The sequence below is a fragment of the Equus caballus genome, chromosome 17 (assembly GCF_041296265.1).
Source record: "Equus caballus isolate H_3958 breed thoroughbred chromosome 17, TB-T2T, whole genome shotgun sequence".
Taxonomy (NCBI): domain Eukaryota; kingdom Metazoa; phylum Chordata; class Mammalia; order Perissodactyla; family Equidae; genus Equus; species Equus caballus.
Window position 1 is genome coordinate 94055745 of NC_091700.1, and position 21537 is coordinate 94077281.

A 21537-nucleotide genomic window follows, 5' to 3' on the forward strand; every position below is an offset into this window, starting at 1 on the left:
ATAAAATAAAATTGTAGCTATTACTTTTGGAAAATATTTATAATGAAAAGTTAAGTTAAAAAAATCAAACTGTGATATAATACATCCTTTAATCTTCTTTTTACAAAACCAGTAAAACTTATACAGAGAATAAGAATAAGAATAAGAATAAGAATAAGAATAAGAATAAGAATACTGTTTTCCTTTTACTTTCCTGGGTTTTCTAAATATTCTGTGTTGACCATTTATTATTTGCGTAATTAGGAACATATTTCCCTTTAGCATTCAATAACTTTGTGGAAGGCACTTCCAGTTGGCCAGTATCTATCCATTCGCATATTCTTCCTTCCTAACAGATCCTTATTTTTTGCTTGAAGATGCCATGTGCCCAATTTAAAATATGCATCTGCTCCAAATCCCTTGCAGAAAGTTTCGCCACAAGGTATAGACAATAATATGTTACCAGAAGTGACCCTGGTTGCATATGCCTTTTGGGCTTTTCATTTTGCGTTTTGCTCTCTTAATCCTCTGCAGTCCTGTCTGGAAGGCAAACATGATGTCTGGAGATGGAGCAGCCACATTGTTAATGTGAGAATGAAAAGCCCCAAGCTAAGCAAGAAATTAGAAGAAACTTGGGCCCTTGATAACTTCATCAAGCTGTTGTACAAGCTCTGTACCACCTACAATTCATGTTTCTTTTTACGTGAGAAAAAATAGCTCTCTACTTATGCAAATCACTCTGGACTAATTTGCTTTACATGCAACCAAAAGTAATCTTAACTGACACAAAGCAAAAGAAGAGGAAAATTAATCTACATTCTACTCTAAGTTGTAAATGATGATGGTAGAACATCCCTAAATCCAGTAGACATTTAAATTCAAGGGATCAAAAAAGTTGAAAGGCTACTGGAAGATCTCCAGCCTGGGGAATTTTCCTCAGCATCTTCACCATATTTCAACATTTTGGGTACCAAGAAATACTTGATGGGCATGCATTACTGTTCTTTTCAATCTCAACTTCAGACCCTTGGGGGATAAATACTACTCTACTTTCCCTTAATAGCTGACTGTCAAATATTACGCAATTGGATATATTTATCTTTCAGTCCAAAAGACTGAAAACAGGAATTTTATGTCAAGTGACTTTAAAAGCAACATTATATATTACCAAATAGAATTTTCAGGTTTAAAAGTAAGGTGATGAATAAAATACTGTCAAGAGAAAAGAGAATGTTGATGGCTGAACATGACTCATCCCAAAAGTAATTGAGGGACTCAAGCAAATAGGATTTATGCTTTTAATCTTTCTTAAGACATAATCTGCCTCTCTGTGTGATTCTTACCCTAGGTCATTTCAAATGTAATCCCTGATCCAGAAACCTCCATTTCTTTTTTTTTACCATACTAGAGTATTCAGACTAGCTTTCAGCAATATGTGTATTTAGTAGACCCTTCTAGACATGACTGAAAACACCCAGCACTAGAAGCTATTCCATTAAAATTCATGCATTTTTCTACACAATGACCAACAAACCATAACAAAATAGAAACTCCCCTCTCTGGAAGTGATCAGACAGGTTTAAAAAGAATATTTGATGGTATGCCAAGCCAGCACACTGCTGTGATTATAAAAGCAATGCCCACACCCCAAACAGCCAGACTTTTCTTCTCTGTTGTAGACCAGCTGCCTCCCACAGTGGACCTGATTTAGCACAAGATCAAAAATCTCCACTCCCCCTACATCAGTTCTGGGACATTTCACAGTGGCCCAGGACCCAGGGTAAACCATTGAAAAAGTGGTTTGGGACAATATCAAGAAGAAATTGAGAACTATGTTTTCCAGTATCATTAGAATTTTTCATATGCTACGCTGAACTGTGTACTACACTGAGATATAGAAATCTCACTGAAATGTTGAAAACAAGCTATCTGCTTCATAATTCATTCATACATTCACCCGTTGAGCAATTACCTATGGAGAGAATATTATAATTAAAACATTAGGATTAAAATATTATACTCAGCTTCGTATCCTGCTTCTGATACTAACATTAGATTTTATTGTTTTTATTGTTTGTTCAAACAGCTTTTCTTCCTCTAAACACCTTCATTTTACACCTGTTTTGTGAAACTATCTGACTAAGGTGAAACAAGCTGTCTTTACTCCATTCAATTCCACAGTTTTGCAACATCGCTATTTTAAATACCTAAACTGTATTTTCTGCTATTTTTGAACAACAAAGCCTTAATTTCTTCTGTATATGCTAATCAATCTGTAACACCATTACTATTTTATTGTGAAGGGATACAACATATACTTATATATAATTTTAATTAATATGTAATAATTAATCAGTTGGAATGGAATTTCAAGGTAATCCAGATGAAAGCACTATTTTGCAGCACATCAAAAAGCAGTGCTGGGGCCGGTCCTGTTGCATAGTGGTTAAGTTGGGTGTGCTCTGCTTTGGTGGCCCGGGTTCATGGGTTCAGATCCCAGGCATGGACCTACACTATTCTTCAGCCATGCTGTACTGGCACCCAACATACAAAATAGAGGAAGATTGACACAGATGTTAGCTAAGGGTCAATCTTCCTCAGCAAAAAGAGGAAGATTACCAACATATGTTGGTTCAGGGCCAATCTTCCTCAGTACAGAAAAAAGAAAGAAAATTAGTGCTTTCAACTCCTGGATGGATAACATAATTCTTAGAAAGGTAGTCACTGTACTGCATTGACGTGTACACCTGGTGGTTCTTATTCTGCCCTCCAGTGCCACAGAACATCTAAATGTTCTTTCATATAACAGCCCTGAGAGGTTTGAAAATAGCTCCTTCCACATCTGCCAATCCATCCCCACCCCAGTCTCAACTAGCTTATCTCCTTTTCAAGACAAACCTCAGTTCCTTCCAATGATCCTCATAGGCCATGCTCTCCTGACTCATCTTTATCCTTCTTCTCTGGAGGTGTTTTAGTTTGTCAAAGTCCCTCTTAATGAACGAACACCAATCATAGGTGTGATGTGTTATACTGAGTCTCTATTCTTCAGAAGGTTGGTTTCACTCATATTTGAATTTTTGGCCTCCATCACTCTGTTGTCTCACACTGAGCTTTCAGTCAATTAATACTGTAGATCTTTCAAAGAAAGGCTGCTGTCAATTCCTGTTTAAGGCATCTCCAGTTTGGACTTAGCATGGGGTTTCATAATTCTATCTGCTGTACTTCACATCCTTTGGCTGATATTTTTCTCCACTTTTTCAAGATCATCTCAGCTTCTGAAACGTTTTAATATGAATCTGATAATTTCTTGACTCTGCTCAAAAACTTTAAAAACACCTAAGAATCCATCCAATTAAGGCGAAATATTCTTAGCCTAAGATTTAATTCCCTCCTACTGTTCCGTCACCTGATTTTTCCAGTCTCAATTCCAGAGCAGAAATTGCAGTTGTGAGTTGCACCTCTGTGGCCTGGGGTACTCCTCCCAGGCCCCTGGCAAAAAGGGGAAACAATCTGAACCACACGTTTTTCATTCTGCATCCTGTAAAATGTGTCTCTGTTTTTACGCGTTGGGACATGTGCTATTAATTATTACTGTATTTAAAATCTTTATCACACTTCAAGATATTGAAATACCGTTGATCTGAAAGACCAACCTCAACAAAGTTCCCCCTGATACATCAATGCTAGTGTGTCCTCTTCCATTAAAATCCCATCACACTGTACTTCCTTTATGGCAAAAGTTTTGCTCTAACTTATGGTACAGTTGATTTTTATACCTTGTTTTCTCCCTTCATCTTATATCTCAACTCTTAAACTATAAGATTCTTGAAAATCATGCTTGTTTCTTACTCATTTTGAACGTCAATGTTAACTCACACAAAGTATGTGTGCTCTATGGTTATTAGTTGTCTTCAGTTAAATTTGTGCTTCCCTTATCTTATGGTCTCTCATACATGAAGTCCAGCAGAAATCGATGTTTATGAAAAAGTCAAAGCAGTGTTATTCTATTTCGTAAATCATTTTAGAAATGATTGAGTTCTCATTTAAAATGAAAACAAAAAAAAATTCTTCTTTGAAATTTGAAATTGTAAAAAATATAAGAGAAAACGTCATGCTGTAGAATGTATGCCACGGGCAAAATAATGACCAATAAAACAAATGAAGAAGGCCATGCAGTCCCAAAAGGATGGCAATGCTCTATATTTTCTGGGTTTAAGAAGTAGAAGCAAATCAACCTGCTTCCTGGAGACCCAATTCCCTCTTTGAACTTAATTTGTGTTGTGGCATTGCGGGATGTCTAACGGCCATCTTTTCACTAGTACTAAGCCAGATCAACCAATGCATCCCTATCAGAATCTCTTCAGTGATCTGGGGAGATAGGAAGCAGAAGTGATGAGCATTAAGTTCCATTTGGCTATTTCAGTATGAAAATGTGGGTAAAGTCTATGTCCAGATTCACCTAAAGTAAAATATGATAGCTTCTCTTCGTCTTCTGGCAGTGTCTCTCAGTGCAATCAATTTCTTACACTGCTACTATATAAATGTGCTTAAGTCATAACTGCATGAACTTCAATATTTGTGTTTACATATGCAATCCACTTATACGTGTTAGCAATGCGGAAAAAGTCCTAATGGAGACTAAATCTCTATGCTCCCTTGAGAATTTCAGGAAACCAGAACAAGGCATCAAGACACTTACTTACCTAAAAGACCTGAGGTAACGTGAATTAAATAATAAAAAATAGAAAAGAGATGTTGGAAGATTTGCAACAAATAAGGAATCAACATAAATGAATAAGAAAAAGGGAAAGTAGTGAGATTACATGTGATCTGAGATTCTTCCTGTGTATTTACATCATTTGAAATACCACAGTAACATAGACATACTTACCACTGACATTCTTTGCAACAGCATGAATAAGACGCATAAATAATAGATGACATCAGATCAGCAAGAGTGATGTCCTGGTAAATTAGTAAGGCTGAGACACCAGCACAACCTTAATGGCCTAATGTATCTATCAATTCCATCTCTTCAGTGACAAGTTTTGTTTTTTAATTTTTCTCTTTTCCTGAAATATGCTTTGCATTATTAGTAAAAGCAGTATCCCTTACGTATTGTTTTCCTACAAAACGATCTTTAGGTTCAATTCAAAAGTATTATGAATGAGACATGCATTGATTACCTCACTACGTAGTACCCATGCACTGGTACATCAGATGTGTTTTAGATATGTATTGATTACATCACTATGCAGCCTACCAAAATGCATTAACAAAATGAAAGTGTTAACGTGACTGAAGCTTGACTAAACTAAGCAGGATTTGCATAGTTTCTTAAAGTAAATAAATGGAAATAATGCAGCATGCACATAATGTGGTTACCCCATAATTCAACATCTATTTTAAGTCTAGCAATATTTAATCAAAAGTGATTAAAATGTAAGATTAGATGTTATCTCAAGACATTGCTGAAAACATCAAAAGGTATTTTTTGCTTTATGTTAACTTTGACAATTCTTTACATGATTTTCCTTCCATATCACATTTCTTTAGTTCAGTTACAAATACTTTACAAATAACTATATGAAAAATCATCATAATAAATTATTTTCCCAAATATTTTATTTCCCCAACACAGAGCATTTCTATAAAGCCTATTAAAGATTAAATATTGAGGAGTATTTGTAAACTGAGACAGAGAGAGAACATCACATTAGGAAATTGGTAACAAATATTTAGTTTACAGTGCGGTTAAAAGATACACAAAATTTCTTTGAGCAAACATACAGTTAGCTTATATTCTAAGAATACTTATTTAAGCAATTCTTATGTTAAAATATTCATTTTACAATTTTTCAAGTCTGACAAATTAGTGCACCACTTTCAAGGTATATGATTGAATTAAAATATGAGGCTGACTACTTTAAACAATGGTTTGAGAAAAGAAGCATGAAAATGTCTATTTTCAAACCAAATTTTATTCTTACATTGTATTGCAAAGTTTTCCATTGACTCAGAAAACTTAAACTAGCGTAAAGGGCAAGTCTTGTGTATTTTAGGACTAAGATCATATCTATAATACTATAACTAATAAGCATCAGAAGAAAAATCACTCTATCCAATATTATGAGACGTGTAAATACAGTAGGTCTATCAAATATAAATCTAGAAATATTTAATGAAACAAAAGAAATATTCTAATTCAACACTGATTATATCCACATGCATATAAATACATGAGCTATTTTTAAGGTTAGCCAAAAGTATCATAAAAGCAAATAAATCTTATGTAAGTATACTTTAATATCTCTAGGGCATTGTTAATGGCAGCAGAAAATTTGTGAGTGCAATAAAAAATTAAAGCAGTATGATATAGTTTAGACATGAATATTTTGCTTTGTCATTGAATATCTTATGAATGTGAGCAGAAAGTTATGTCTTATAATTATTCTAGCAAGTGCCTCAGAAAAAAGATGGATTTTAATTTCATAAAACATCTTCCTCCAAAGTATTCGGTCCATCTAAGCTCAAAGTAGAATACTGACCTTCAAATATTCAGGCATTTAAATGAATAGAAATTTATAAGAATAATTATTAAGTGAAATTAACCCAAAAAGCAAGTGGTAGGATATACTCTGCATGTGCTGTTTTTAAAATAGTTAATATTTGTATGTTGCGTCATCTGCCCCCCTTGAAACCGTTGTTACCCAGAAGGAAACCTACCTCTGGGCAGAGGTCCTACTGCACTGCTAGTCATGCATCTAAGGGCAAGCCACAGTGAGAACACTTTTCTCCTTCTTGTAGAAATTCATACTGGGAGCAAGCCCCACTGTGCAGAGTGTATATTTATGCTCTCCCGCTGGTCTGATCCCTCTAAGTTAACAGGCTTCTTAGAGTTTGTTGTTATTTCTTTCTTCCAGTTTGTGGACATTGCTTTCACAGAAGGGAGGAATCACAATCTATGTCTTTTTGAATGCAGTGGTATCTATACCAGTGAATATCGATCCTGACTTTATCTTAAAATAACTTGGGAAGATCGTTGTTTTAAAAACTGATGCCAGGACCATAACATTGGAGAATCTGTTTCAATTGGTTTGGAAACAGTACTAGGTCATCAGTATGCTGTAAAATCTCCTCAAGTGAACCAAATTGCAGCCAGAGTTGAAAACCACTGATATATACAATTCCCAGTACAAACAGATGCCTTGGAAAAACTACTAGGCCTATGAAAAGATAATAAAACAAATTACCTTAAAGAATCAGAAGAAAGAGCTCTTGCCAAAACATATCTCCTGCAAAAATAAGGAATAAATTTGAAAATTGATTTAAGATCTTTCTCAACAAGATTCTAGAATCTATAGTATCAATTAAACAATGGTTTATCCTTCAGAGAGGGAGAGTGAAGAAATCTATAAAATTACAACCAGATATCAAGTTTGTATAATTATCACTGTTGTTTTCAAAACTTCAACAATAAGGCATGCATTATGTTTAGATTTATAAAGAGTCAGATGTTTAATATCAGGAACATTTTCATCTACATAGTATGGAAAATGTTATGAATGCAAAAATATTTCAAAAACTTAAAATAATGGAAAATGTTAGGAAGCAAGAGACAAATGAATCTATACTAAATATTCAAACCTCAAATAATAATTCATCTATATTTTTTTCAAAGAGAAGTAATTTTATAGTAGAGTTATTATTGTTCAAATTGCCATGGAGATTGGCGATGGAGAAAAGGAAATATAGCATTGACCTATAATACAATTCTCTGACTGTATCTAAATATGGCCACTTTTCCTTTGTTCACCTGCCAATCCTTGCAGTCTGCTTCTTACTTTTGCACGAGACTTTATGCCACGGGAGTCCCATTTCTCTCTACAAAAACCAGAGTATGCAGTCTGGTTAAATTCTTTTAAATAAAGAGAAGGTGGATAATTCTGAGGAAAGATGTTGTGAGAACATCATAAGTTATTTCTATAAATTTGTTCTAGCCTTCTGCAAAGATGTCTGCATCACAAACAAGAGTAACTGTGCACTTTTGAAATGGAAATACAACAGATACCACCTTTTTCTGATTTTGTGAAACCCAGAGTCTTCTGTCAGTCTACAGAGAGGAATTGTACTGAGTTGAAATGACGACGAAGTTGTCCCATTCCCGCTTCACAGGATGCCGCGGATATTTCCCAGTTCATTATTCAAAAGTTCTCCTCCCCAAAATATGTTATTTGTCTAATTTCTAAAAGTGTTTCTCTTGAATTTAATAATAAATGTTTAAACATCAAATTACATACTTTTATTACCTGTCATTTAATAAATATGCATTTTACATGGATATTAAATTAAAGAACTTCCAGTTTTACAAGTGACCCTAAAAAACAGTGACTCACCCCTGTCATTTATTTCAAGAAAAAGTTCACAGTAGTTTAGGACCATTTAGACTTGCTTTCAGCACAGTCTCTATCTCAAAGTCTTATGACACGATATATTCCTGTGTTTTAACAGTTGATTTGAAATAAACAGTTATAACATTATGATTTTAAAGGTGAAGAAACATAAATTGAATAACATTAATTCACTCATTCTATGTGATCATTTTAAATTTTTATTTCTGTTTATTTATTTTTTTTTTTTGAGGAAGATTAGCCCTGAGGTAACATGGGCTGCCAATCCTCCTCTTTTTGCTGAGGAAGACTGGCCCTGACCTAACCTCCATGCTCATGTTCCTCTACTTTATGTGGCACACCTGCCACAGCATGGCTTGACAATAGGATCACAGGTAAGCCCACAGGATCGGAACTGGTGAACCCTGGGCCGCCGAAGCAGAACATGTGAACTTAACCGCTGTGCCACCAGGCTGGCCCTGTTTAAATTTTTTTAACTGCAGAGAGATTTGACAGCCAGTAGAATCAACCTCAAAGAAACAAAAATATTGACAGTATGTAATTTCTGGAATTTATTGTGCAATGTAATTTTCATGATTCTCTGCCAAACAGCCATCTGTTTAAGATTTTTCTTACTATATATAATTCATATATGCTCTTTCAGAAGAAATACATTTTTGAAACTAAAATTAATAAAAAGGGTTTGTTGTTTAATTCTAAGTGAGAATAAATTGACAAGTTTAACTATTTTCTATTGAAAATACATATGTGAAGAAGACTAATTTGACAAAATTATTTGCACCATATATTGGATGCCGAATCAGAGCATATACAGTCTTCTGAAGAAACTTGCCCCAGTCCTGCAAGATATAACTGTATATGTGAGCTGGTGCTGTAACTGAGTCTTCAAATGGTCCTACCATTCTACCAAGTCAGCTGCCTCAGCTTAGTGGAGGCCGTGATAAGACCAGTGAATTCCATGAGCATGGACCCATTGCCACACTTCTTTCACTGTGAAGTATGTTCCTTGATCAGAAGCAATGGTGTGGAATATCATGAAAGTCACAAGAAGTCCAATGTAATCAACCTGCCACCAGGTGCCATATTGGAGACTCGGTATTGATCCCTGCTGCTGGCAGATTGGGCACTCAGCAGTAGCCATAGCCAGGTCAGCCTTGGTAAGTGAAAGTCCATGCATTACCTCCATCCCTGCCACCAAGGCCACTTTGGTCATGAGCCCACTGGGCTATGACAGAAACGGCTGGAGGAAGAGACTGACTAGTATCCAAGGAATGGGTCATCGTATCCACTTGATTATTAAAATCATCCTCTGCTGACGTCACCCTTTGGTGACCTCATTAATTTCATCAAAAATATTCAATTTAAGAACTTAAAAATTACTTATATTAAACACAAAAATATAGACCATCAAGGCAACTTTTATTTTAATAAAATTAAATAGTAATACATTCTATTTATTCGAAGAACTTTCAGCCTCATTCAGAGAGTTCGTTCTTCTCAAAGTTCACGTAGATGAAGTTTGAGAGAACTTGGGTTAGGACAAATGTGTCCTGATACTCAGAGTATTATTCTCTTTCAAAAATTTTTAAAGCTAGTGAGGAAGTTTAAATTTCAACTTCAAGGTCAAGGAGTTGTAGCTGGAAATCCAGCTTGATACTTATCATTGATCTTTCCCATTGTGTCCAGTTATTGTCATTTCATCCAGGAAGGGGCTCTGGTCTAATTTTCTAAACTTAAATATCTTTTTCAAGAAGTCTGTAGAATAACAATGACCATTTACTGAGTACTTCCTTTGCATTGGTCATTGTGACAGGGATTTCATATATTATCTCTTTTATTCCACACAATGAATCTATAATGTAGGTATAGATTCTATTATGAAGAAAATGAGACTGAAAAGGTTGAGTAACTTGCCCAAAATAATGCAGGAAATAAGTAGAACCAGAAGCCCATTTCATTTGTGTCTGTCTGCAAAGTCTATGTTCTTAAGTGTTATGTTACATTGCTTCCCACTGTTATAATTCCATTTTACAAAATTCTCATTCCATGACCACTTTTTTCAAAGGTGTGTGTGGTATGTACGGATATGTACTCCATAAGTGGCACATATGGATGTGTATTTGTGTTCGTATTCATATTTGTAACATGGTAACCTAGAAAATGGCTATTAAACTCCCTGGCACAAAGTGCACATGAAGGCTAATAGTAGACCCCATCATCAAGCACTAGCCTAGTGATTTTCACACATATTAGACGCTTTATTGCTCATTACAACCATGAACGATAAGATTTATTGCCCCCTTTTCCCAGATCAATAAATTGAGTTTAAAGAATTAAGGTAATTTGCCCTAGCAGACATAGCTAATAATTAGAAGATGTGAGATCTCGGCCAAGTCTGTTAATCCAGAGCTCCTGCACTTTCCGTGATAACACACTACCTGTCTAGGGATCCACTATCCTGCGATCTAAACACCAAAAGTTTCTCGCCACTGAAAAGTTACTCTTCTATGTCTCAAATTGCAGGATACAATGAGATTTTAAAGCCAAATTCACTAGAATGGGTCTTGTACCTTCTCCTGAGCTCCCTGCAGCAAAGACTCAGTGAAATGTCAAGGCTGCAGTCAGGCAATATCAGCCAAAAAGTACTTCTCTTCCTGGACACAGTTAGCAAAACCAAAAACACATGATAATGGAAAATCTGTAAGCCCGTTCTTAAAGTTTTTATTTAATCTTTACATCACTATAAAGAAGTTTTCAAAAAAACTATTTCTGGGGCCAGCCTGGTGGCTCAGTGGTTAAGTTTGCACGTTCCACTTTGGTGGCCTGGGGTTCCCCGGTTCAGAACCTGGGTGTAGACCTACCCACTGCTTGTCCAGCCATGCTGGGGCAGTCGTCCCACATATAAAGTACAGGAAGATGGGCACGGATGTTAGCTCAGGGCAGGTCATCCTCAGCAAAAAGAGGAGGATTGGCGGCAGATGTTAGCTCAGGGCTAATCTTCCTCAAAACAAAAAACTATTTCTTTATTTGTGGTTTACAGGGAAAAAATTATGCTAAGTTGCTAGCACTAAGATTTTATAAGAAATGTTATGAATGGATAATACCAGTAACTATAACCATGGGTTATTATTTATTCTAAATCCTAAGATTAATACACACTTCTAAGTAGAATGATTTTTTTATAATTTTAGCAGTCTAAGTTTTTTCAAAATCTATATCTTCTTTCAATTAAGAAAATCTATTAGAAATACATCTTTGCATCAGCTACATGTTTTTACTCTTAATTTTAAATACTTAGGGTAAGATTCTTAACAAATACACCTGGAACACTAAGAAAGTTGGCATGATATTGCTACTACACATTATCAGATGTACCTCAGCTATAAAGACTTTTAAGAAGTATTTTATATACAAATGCCTCAATAACAGAATTTCTGGAACCACTAGAAGCAAGAATCAAAGCAAATTTAGTGAATTCTCAATGAGTAAAAACATGATCAAGCCATTTTCCCTCTGAAACGACTTACTGAGATCTTTTGTTGCCCGTATTATGTGCCTTTCTCTCCTTGAGTCTTTCTTGGTCTGGACAATTTTCTTTGGGACCTGAAGGTACTTGGGGTGATGTGGTTGGAAGTGGTACATCAGTTCATTTCTTTGACCAATATTTATTGCCAACCACTGTGTTGAGTTCTGGGGTGACAATGGTAAGCAAACAGCAGACATAGCCTCCATCCTAATGGAATGAACAATATATTGCCAGGAATTCAGCTCAAGTTGAGACACCCTCCTATAGCTTCATTTCTCTGAGCTTTTTTTTTTTAATTCTTAGATAATACTGATTAGCTAGCCAAACTCTGAGCACTATTTGTATAAAGAATCGTGGTAGATCTTGGCATGAGCTCTCCAGGGATAATATCTTTAGAAATCCCACCTGTAAGATAGGGAGGACAGCGGGAGTCAGTGAGGCTTCCATTATGCAAATCACGGTAGTGCGTGGGTAGGTTTGGAACATAAACTCCTTTTCATGTGGTCATGCTTCCTCAAGGCACCACCCGTCAACAAAGGTTTGGCGAGAATTGCTCCGAGGTTTGGAAGAGAATCAACAAAGCCTAGATTCTGGAAAGAGCTATCGTTCCAGTGAGCAAATGGAATAGCTGACAGAGAAATTGCTTCATTTACTCCTTGATAACTATGGAGGAACTCAGGGTTGGCTCCTCCATGCCTTCTGTATCTGGCAGCAACATAAAGTTCAGTTTTCACAAACTGCAAATCTCAAGCTAATGAACACATCTTTCCTTGGGCAGTATTGGATAAGACGCAGGCATGTATATTTGGGAATTCTAGTTGGGACAGGTAGACGAAGGTGAAAAACCTACTCTCACATCAAAAGGCAAGACTCTATCTTAACTGTTTTAAGTACAGGTAGAATAGAAAGCTGACACTATCAGATGTAGCTCAGAATGCACCTTAAGGGTTCATTAAGTTACAATGTGTCATTTTGTTGATACATGAACATGAATTTTTTATACGATGAGACGGTGTGCAGAAGTTCGTCACCTCACTAATATGTGAAAAGACTCTCCATCACATGGATCTTAAACTGCTTTTCTTGATAATGACACACACATATTAATAATGTGTTTTTCTGTGTGAAAAATCTTCTAAATTGCTAGTTATGGTGATGGCAGTTAAGGAAAGGTAAAACTTCCTGTGAAAGTATTGCTTCTGGGGCATAAAATAGACATTTAGATTAAATAAAGTAGCATCTCATCTTGTATTTATGGAATCATCAAGTGTCTGAAGGGATTACTTTGAATCTTTAATTACATTTTATTGCACTTTATGAAGTAAATTAAATACAGTAATGTTAAGCACAAATTTGGTGATTTACAAAGTACATATACAGTTCATAAATACCTAGGATCTTCAGTACAGATTCTTTATAAAAGTGCAAGTGCATTACTTTGCTTGTAATTATATTTCTTCTACATTGTTATTTTTTCTAACAAGAAAGAAAAATAATGGAATAACTACATAAGCCATAATGTAACAGGAAAGAAGTCAGCAGGATGTTAAAAATTCCTAGGCCTCTCTAGGACTTTAAATATTCGTTTGATTTCCATAAAAAGTCTTTAAAATTTTGTAGACAGATGATGTGCACAAAAGAAAAGATTGACATTAGTCACTAAGCCTGGAAAGCTTAACATACAAAATGTGAAATTCACATAAGACGACCCACAAATTACATTTTTGACTGTGTATCATAATTCTTTGTTCTTTTTTTGTTTACACTGCATGTGCTCCCTTATCTCACAATTGCTTTTTGGCACCCTATTCAGGCCAGACTTTTTCAGCACCCCACTCACTTAACACATTCTTCCCTGATCTCCAAACAAAGGCGCCCCTTCCCACCACTTGGCTACTAAATTCCTTAAGGGAACTCTTTGAGTAATTAGAAAATGTAAAAAGTATTACTTTACTGGAAGTTTATCAGTTGACAGTTTCATAAACAAGAGAGAGAGCCAATATTCAAAGGAATGTTTACCATCACTTCCTTGCCGTTTTATTTGGCTTGGCCAATTTTAAACCATATCTCGCTGTGTGTAGGGAATGGACTCTATATAGCAAGTACTTTCCATGACCGTGTTTGTAGATCTTAACATCAGTGTAAGTGGATTCCTCATATGAGAATCAACACAGTCCCTCTTAAAACAAACGAGGGGAATGACTGCTTCCACAGATTCTTTCTGTCTGGTCAGGAAAATGTCTGGAGATAAAACTACCGTGAGATAATTGTTTCTATGATAAGCATACGGATGACAGCTTAACAGTGCTTTGAGAAAGAACAGATATGTATCTCCGTTAAGCAGATATATGACATTGATATTTTTATCAGCCATTTCCTTTAGTATTTTACTCAAAATGCACTCAGCTGTTAACTTCCTAGCCAGAAAACATTCAAATGAATAGAGATAATCCTTAGGCACTTGAAGCCCACTTTAGCCACTGAACTACAAGCAGCTCACCGCTGGCCTAGATGTCTGGGGTCTGCTCTGTGGGATTTTCTACATACCAGTTCTTTTTTCTAGTTGGAAAAAATAATTAAAGTACAGCAACTTGGGCTATGATTATAATTAATAAATTCTATTATTAAATTAATAAATTCTACCATCCTTCACAGTTCGGTGATTAAAGTCAGCCATGTCAGCTCAATGAATATACAATAGGGAACGCTTACCTGAGACTTTATTGAAACCATAAAGAGTAGGTATAGGCATTACAGAGAAACCTTCAATCCTGAAGGCCGTGGGAAGGGAAGCTGGAAGGATGAGGAGAATATTATGTCGTGTTGCAGAAGGAAGAGAATTCTGGTTAAACTGAAACCAATGGGGTTTTTGTATGGATGAGTGGCATTTGTGATGCTTTTCCACACAGTATCCTATTTAGTCAGTAACCTAATATCCACAGAGTTTTAGGTGGAGACATTTTATACTTTACAAAATTTAAAATACATGTAAAAAAAAATATATATATATATACTGGTCTGTAGAGTGTGGTGAGTAAATTCCAATGACATTTCAAACCTAACGTGTTTGAGTAACTGTAATCACAACAGAAACGTTCTCTGTTCCCCTCCACAAGCTTCTTGTGGCCCTTGAGTGTGAAGCTCCTCCTGGAGAGCTAACAATCCGTGAAGCCACAGATGCAAAACTGCCATCAGGAGTTTGGAAGTCATGATGATGCTTTTGTTATCACAATCCATGGACTCGGGAAAATAGCTGTCCCCACTGGGTCCAATTCACAAGGACATGGGAGCACGTTACTCCTCCAGTCATGATGATGGAGCAGAAATGTGTGTCAAGCTTTGTGAATTGATAGCAGCTGTACATAAATCAGCCATATGTTACCACAAGTAGGCTAGGACCTACAGATATAGGTATAGTTACATACACAGTTATGGATATGGTTATCGATATGGATACAGGTATAGATACAGATGGATAAGTACTAATATAGGTATAGAATAAGGAAAGAGAATCCAAAGCAATTACATACTTTCTTTCTTGGAGACGTGTGCACTATGTTAGTTATCTCATCACTGACCTCATTGTCCCCAGTTGTTTCAAAATACTCGTCATCAAATAATCCTTCTCAATTGAATGATTTTACCTCATTCCAAAAATTTGCCCACTGCTGTCATCGTTCTTTACAAAACCCATTCTTAAACTTCATTCCACAGGAAATGTAAGGCTCCTAACACTTCGAGTTGCATCATTTACATCTTCCTCTAGAAATAAGTTAACTTGTCCACATTGGGATTTCCTTCGCTATTGTGGAGAAAAAAGGAATTTACAGAGAGCTTTGATCCTTCCCTAAAAGTCAAGTGCCTAATAAAGAAACTTTTATTAAATTATTGTATAAATTTTAAATATACACAAACATAGAAAAGTGATAATAATAAACCTCCATATGTGCGTTACCCAGATAAGTCATTTATCAGGATTTTGCATACCTGCTTCGTTTATCTTTTTGTTTTGTTGCTGAAGTAAAAGGTAATTCTCATGTCATCTCTACTCTTGTACTCCAGTAACAGAGACACATTTTACAGAAAATATAGATGAAATTAATTCATGTTTATTTCAGCATTTTTAGGAATAGCAAAACGTGAAAACAGTGACATAAACAAACTAAAAACTAATTAGTAAGGGAAGAACAAAGTAATTTAGGTCTATCCATCTATCAGAATTCTATATAGCTATTAATAAAATGTGGTAGACCTGTGCATGCAGTCATATTATTAAGAGAAAGGTATTTTTATATATTATATATTATATATTGAGTGTATTATACATGCATAAGTACATATATAATGGATATATAATGTATTGTAATTTTTTTTTCTTTTAAAGAAAAATGAAAAACTATAAATACTGGTTGTCTTGGGAGAAGGAACTGGAGGAATATGGAAGGGGGCTTCATATTCTGTGATGTTTATAATTCTATACTACTTGAATTCTTGTCACGTACAAGCATTGTCCTTATTTAAAAAGTAAAATCACTCTGAATTAAGATTGCCTGTGCTAAAATCCCCGCTTATCCACTTCTCGGTTGTACGATCTTGAAGAGTAACTTTCCCTCTGGAGGCATCAGTTTCCTCCCACATGAATGGTTATTCATTAGTACCTACCTTACACAATTATATGATGACTGGCACAAGGTAAGAGTCAATAAATGTTACTTTTTCTTGGTATTCTTAAAGTAATTCTTTGTGTAACTTCATTCACCTATATAAATGTTTGCTCTAAATTTTTAAATAGTGCATATTATATTTAAAGTATGATGAATATTTTATTCTAATAATGTTTCTAAAAGTAATTATCTATGCATGTCATAAAAACATAATGAAGTAGCCATTGGATAATGGAAGTTTAAAAAACAAACTTTTAATATTTCATTCTAAAAAATCTCACCTATTGTTTTACACAGAGTCATGTCTTGAGAGCTTTAGAATGCTGGAGTGCATTTTGTCATTAAGAATATAATCATACTTGATGCTAGAATTTCCCAAGTATCATACATTGTGTGTACATTCAACAAATATCTTCTAATCAACTACTACAATATAGTAGTAGAAAATACAATATAGTAGTAGAAAAAGTACAATATAGGTAGGAAAATAAATTGGAGCTATGACACATTAAAAAAAAAAAAAAGGCTAGCCCCTGCCCTCAAGGGGTTTGAGGTAGAGAAAGGATAATCCAGGACATGCTTTTCCTGAATCGGTATAACCACTGAAATGCCATCTGACCAGTGAGAATGACATCAGCACCCAAATAGTCCCTTTATCTCACAGTGAGAAGGGTATTTCTCATTAAACATAATATCGGTGGCTCGTGATTAAAACATATCTACAATATAATTAGTGTAAGAACAATAATATAATGAAGAGATCTAAATTACTAGCATTCTGGTGAATTGTAAAGCCATAAAACATTTTAAACAATATTGTTATTAAAGATATTGATGCATGCCTTGGTCATGGGGAAACAGCTATATTTAATAGCATGAAGAGCAATAAAATCCCCTTAAGGTAAGGAGAACAAATATTAACTATACCATCAAACTTCTTCTTTAGCACAATGATATTACAATGATTTGAAGTCCTCATTTTACACCTTGAGTAACAATGAAAGACCGAAGTGGAGCAGGCACCTGCCTCATCGGTTGTCCTCTGAAGTCCCACATTCTCAGACATGACAAATTCTAAGAATAATGTTTCCCCAGCAGTGAGATCAACCTGGTGGCATGAGACTCATCTGAAAGGTTTTGTGGATGAGGGCACTAATTTTAGATGACCTCGTTTATTACAAAGAGGCACGAGAAAGATTATGCTTGTTTACACCAAGTTTGAATGTTTTCCTGCCATCTGTACAAACACAATTTAATGATTTGGGGCTAAAAGGAAGAGGAGGCAGGGAGGGGGGAGGAGGATTGAGGAAGTGAGAAGAGCAGCATTACACAGGAAAATAAATTGCCTCCAGCATCTGGATGGGCCATCTTTCCACTCTGACTCCTCCCTGCGCCCAATCACCGCCACCTTATTGCACCGTCTGCTATAAAGCTGCTGAAAGTTAGCACGAACATTAGCTTGCCTCTCCTCCCAAAGCAACTGGGAATTTCACTTTAAGGAGGTTTTGGAACTCAAGATTTCTCTTGGTATTTAATGCAGCTAAAAGCATTTTCCAGCACAATTCTACAAAACTATGGTACGTCTGGACTTGCTTATACAATTATTTATGAGAAAGTATTATGATATATGTAAGAGATGAAGGGATTAGCCCAGAAATCACTATGATTTTGTTCATAAGTTTCTTTTCATGACCTTCACTTCCTTTGCTCACTCCTTTGCCCTTTCCCAGCAACATTTGCACAAACTTTAGGAACAGTAATTACCATGTCTATCATACCAAAAATATACAAGCTAAATGAGAGACATGGAGACACACACCCTCTAAAAATTATCCAAAGAAACTGATTAAATTTTCACAAAGCACACTGTACAGTCATATCCCATGTCACTGAAGTGGCCATACATTAATACATATGTGCTAACACACACACACACACACACACATACTCACACAGGCTCACACATTCCATAGTAAATTCTTAAGTCATTCGACAGTCTTGTTGAACAGACTTAGAATTGTGTTGAACAAAAGCTATTCTGCTGCACTCATTTGCAAAAGGATATAATTAGTTGTTCTTTCAGTTTGCCGGATAAAGATGGCATATAAAAAATAATAGGCTGTCAATAGCCTAAAGGGTTAGCAGTGTGAACTTAACAAAAGAATATATTTTAAGGCAACAACAGCTTATTTTTCTCCTTATATCTGTGATATTTTGGGATCCCTTATGGAATGGCAGCATATGTTTAAAATGCAAAGTAAGTGTATTTATATTTTATTTATTTTTATCTTTCTGTCCTAAAAAGCTTCTAATCATAATTTTAAATTTTTGAAAAAAATTGTTACCAATAGTAAGTTTACAAAGTAGAATAATATAGAAGAATAGCTCTAAAAAGTAATTCCTAGGGTCTATTTTGACCCACAAAAAGTATATTAACTAATTAATTTCATTTTTGTGCTTCAAAATAATTCATTAATCAATAAGCATCTATTGAGGAAATACTATGTTTCTGTCATAGTTTTCATTTAATTTTGAAAGGAAAAAGAATAAGAGGAAAATGAATAGTGAGATAGGTTAATCGCAAATTACACATTTCACGGAAGTTAATGTGAAATTTACTAAATTGTTATGATCCAATTATTGTTTGTCTCTCACCCTGTCTGTCTATCTACCCACCTATTATTTGGAAGTTTAGAATCAATGCTAAGTGATTCTTACCACCTTTAGACCATCGTTGGTTTAAAGATGTTATGAAATCTTTCCCCAGAGAATCACAGAAAATGGGGAAAAAACCCCCGCAAGATCTTGCATCCATTGCCAGGGAGCTCCTTTACCTGTGAGGCCACCAGGAACATCAGGTTAGGAACAACAGCCTTAATTATGAGAGACACAGTATAGTTCGAGTGCCATCCCAATTGACCCAAATTTGGGTAATAGGTAAGATATATTTGCTTCTCCATTTTTTATGACATTAACCATCACCAAAGCATAGCATGTGGCTGACAATCACAACTGGCAGCAGTAGTGTGGATTCCACAATGCAACTGCAGGCTTTTACTTTCAAGCATGATTTCTTCTAAAATTCCTGCTTCCGGGGACAGGTCACTCCTGGGACTGGGCTCGAATGTTGGCAGGATGCACTAAGGACGGGAGAGGTGAGAAACTGATAAGCGTTCTACACGGGGTGGAGGATGGGAAGAACTCTTCTAATGGCACTTTGTCAAGAAGCCAACTCCTTTCTACGTAAAATGTAATGTGTTCTTCCAAGCAAATAAATTATCCCTCCCGCCATTCAGTTACTTACAAAGACAACCTAAGAGGCCACCAAACCTCCTCAACAGAGCAGGGAAAAGCTTTTAGAGGAAATAATTGTGCAAGACTAAGGGTATTTCATCAAGATAATGAAAGCAGATGAGAGCTCGGAGCTGGGTTGCTCAAGCAGCCTGGACTCTCAGGCCCACAAGGTCTCCTGTACCCAGAGGAGTGAAGGACCTCCAGAGTGAGCATAGCAAGAGTCCAGAAGAACATGTGTGGGAAAGACTGCCACGATGTAGATATGGGTCCAGGGCAAGCTGGAGAAGATTCGCAGGAGAAAACATATATAAGAATGTGCATAGAGGCCGGCCTGGTGGTGCAGTGGCCTAGGGTTTGCCAATTTGGATCCCAGGTGAGGACATGGCATTGCTTGCCATGCCCTGCTGTAGTAGGTGTCTCCCAGATATAAAGTAGAGGAAGATGGGCACGGATGTTAGCTCAGGGCCAGTCTTCCTCAGCAAAAAACGGAGGATTGGTAGCAGTTAGCTAAGGGCTAATCTTCCTCAAAAAAAAAAAAAAAAAAAGAACGTGCATAATCTTGAAGCCCTAATAGAAACTATGATGTTAAAGATACATGCACCCCTTTGTTCATTGCAGTGTTGTTCGCAATAGCCAAGACTTGGAAGCAACCTAGGTGCCCATCAAGGGACAAATGGACAAAGAAGATGTGGTCTATATACAATGGAATACTACTCAGCAATAAGAAATGATGAAATCTGGTCATTTGTGACAACATGGATGGCCCTTGAGGGTGTTATGCTAAGTGAAATAAGTCAGAGGGAGAAAGTCAAATACCACAGGATCTCACTCATAAGTAGAAGATTAAAACAATGAGAAATAAACACATAACAATGGAGATTGGATTGGTGGTTACCATAGGGGAAGGGGGGAGAGGGAGAAGGCAAAAGGGGGCATTGGGCACACAAGTGTGGTGATGGATTATAATTAGTTTTTGGGTGGTGAACATGATGTAATTTACACACAATTCAAAATATATTATGATGTACTTCTGAAAGCTATATAATGTTATAATCAATGTTACTGCAATAAAAAATTAAAATTAAAAAAAAGAAACTATGATGTGAAAAATCCAAGAGACAATGAGAAAATCTCTACCAAGTACAGAAAAATTAAAAAGGAAAACTGATAAAGCAACTCAGATGAAGCCCTAGAATCTAGAGCAGTAGTTGCCAGGGTATGAAACAGGCAACCATGGGTGTCCCTGAGACCCTTTTAAGGTGTCTGCAATGTCAAATCTATTTTCATCATAATAATATGAAGACATTTATTTGCCTTTTTCACCATGTCAACATTTGCATGACCGGAGCAAAAGTAGTAGTGGGTAAAACTGCATGAGGGCACAGATCAAGTTGCAAGGAGCTACTGTGCCACTTGTCAGTGAAGTCTTCGACGAGGAGCTCCCACTGTAAACCAACGCACACACACAGAACAGTGCTTCCAAGAAGGTCCTAAATGAAGTAGTGAAAAAAGTTAATTGTATTAAGTTTCAACGCATGAGTGGCTGTGTTTTTCACATCCTGTGTGATGAAATCAAGTACTTCTGCTGCATACCAAAGGGTGAGGGTGATTCCAGGAAAAACACTCACGCAGCTTATTTGAGTTGCAATGTCAATTGGTTTTT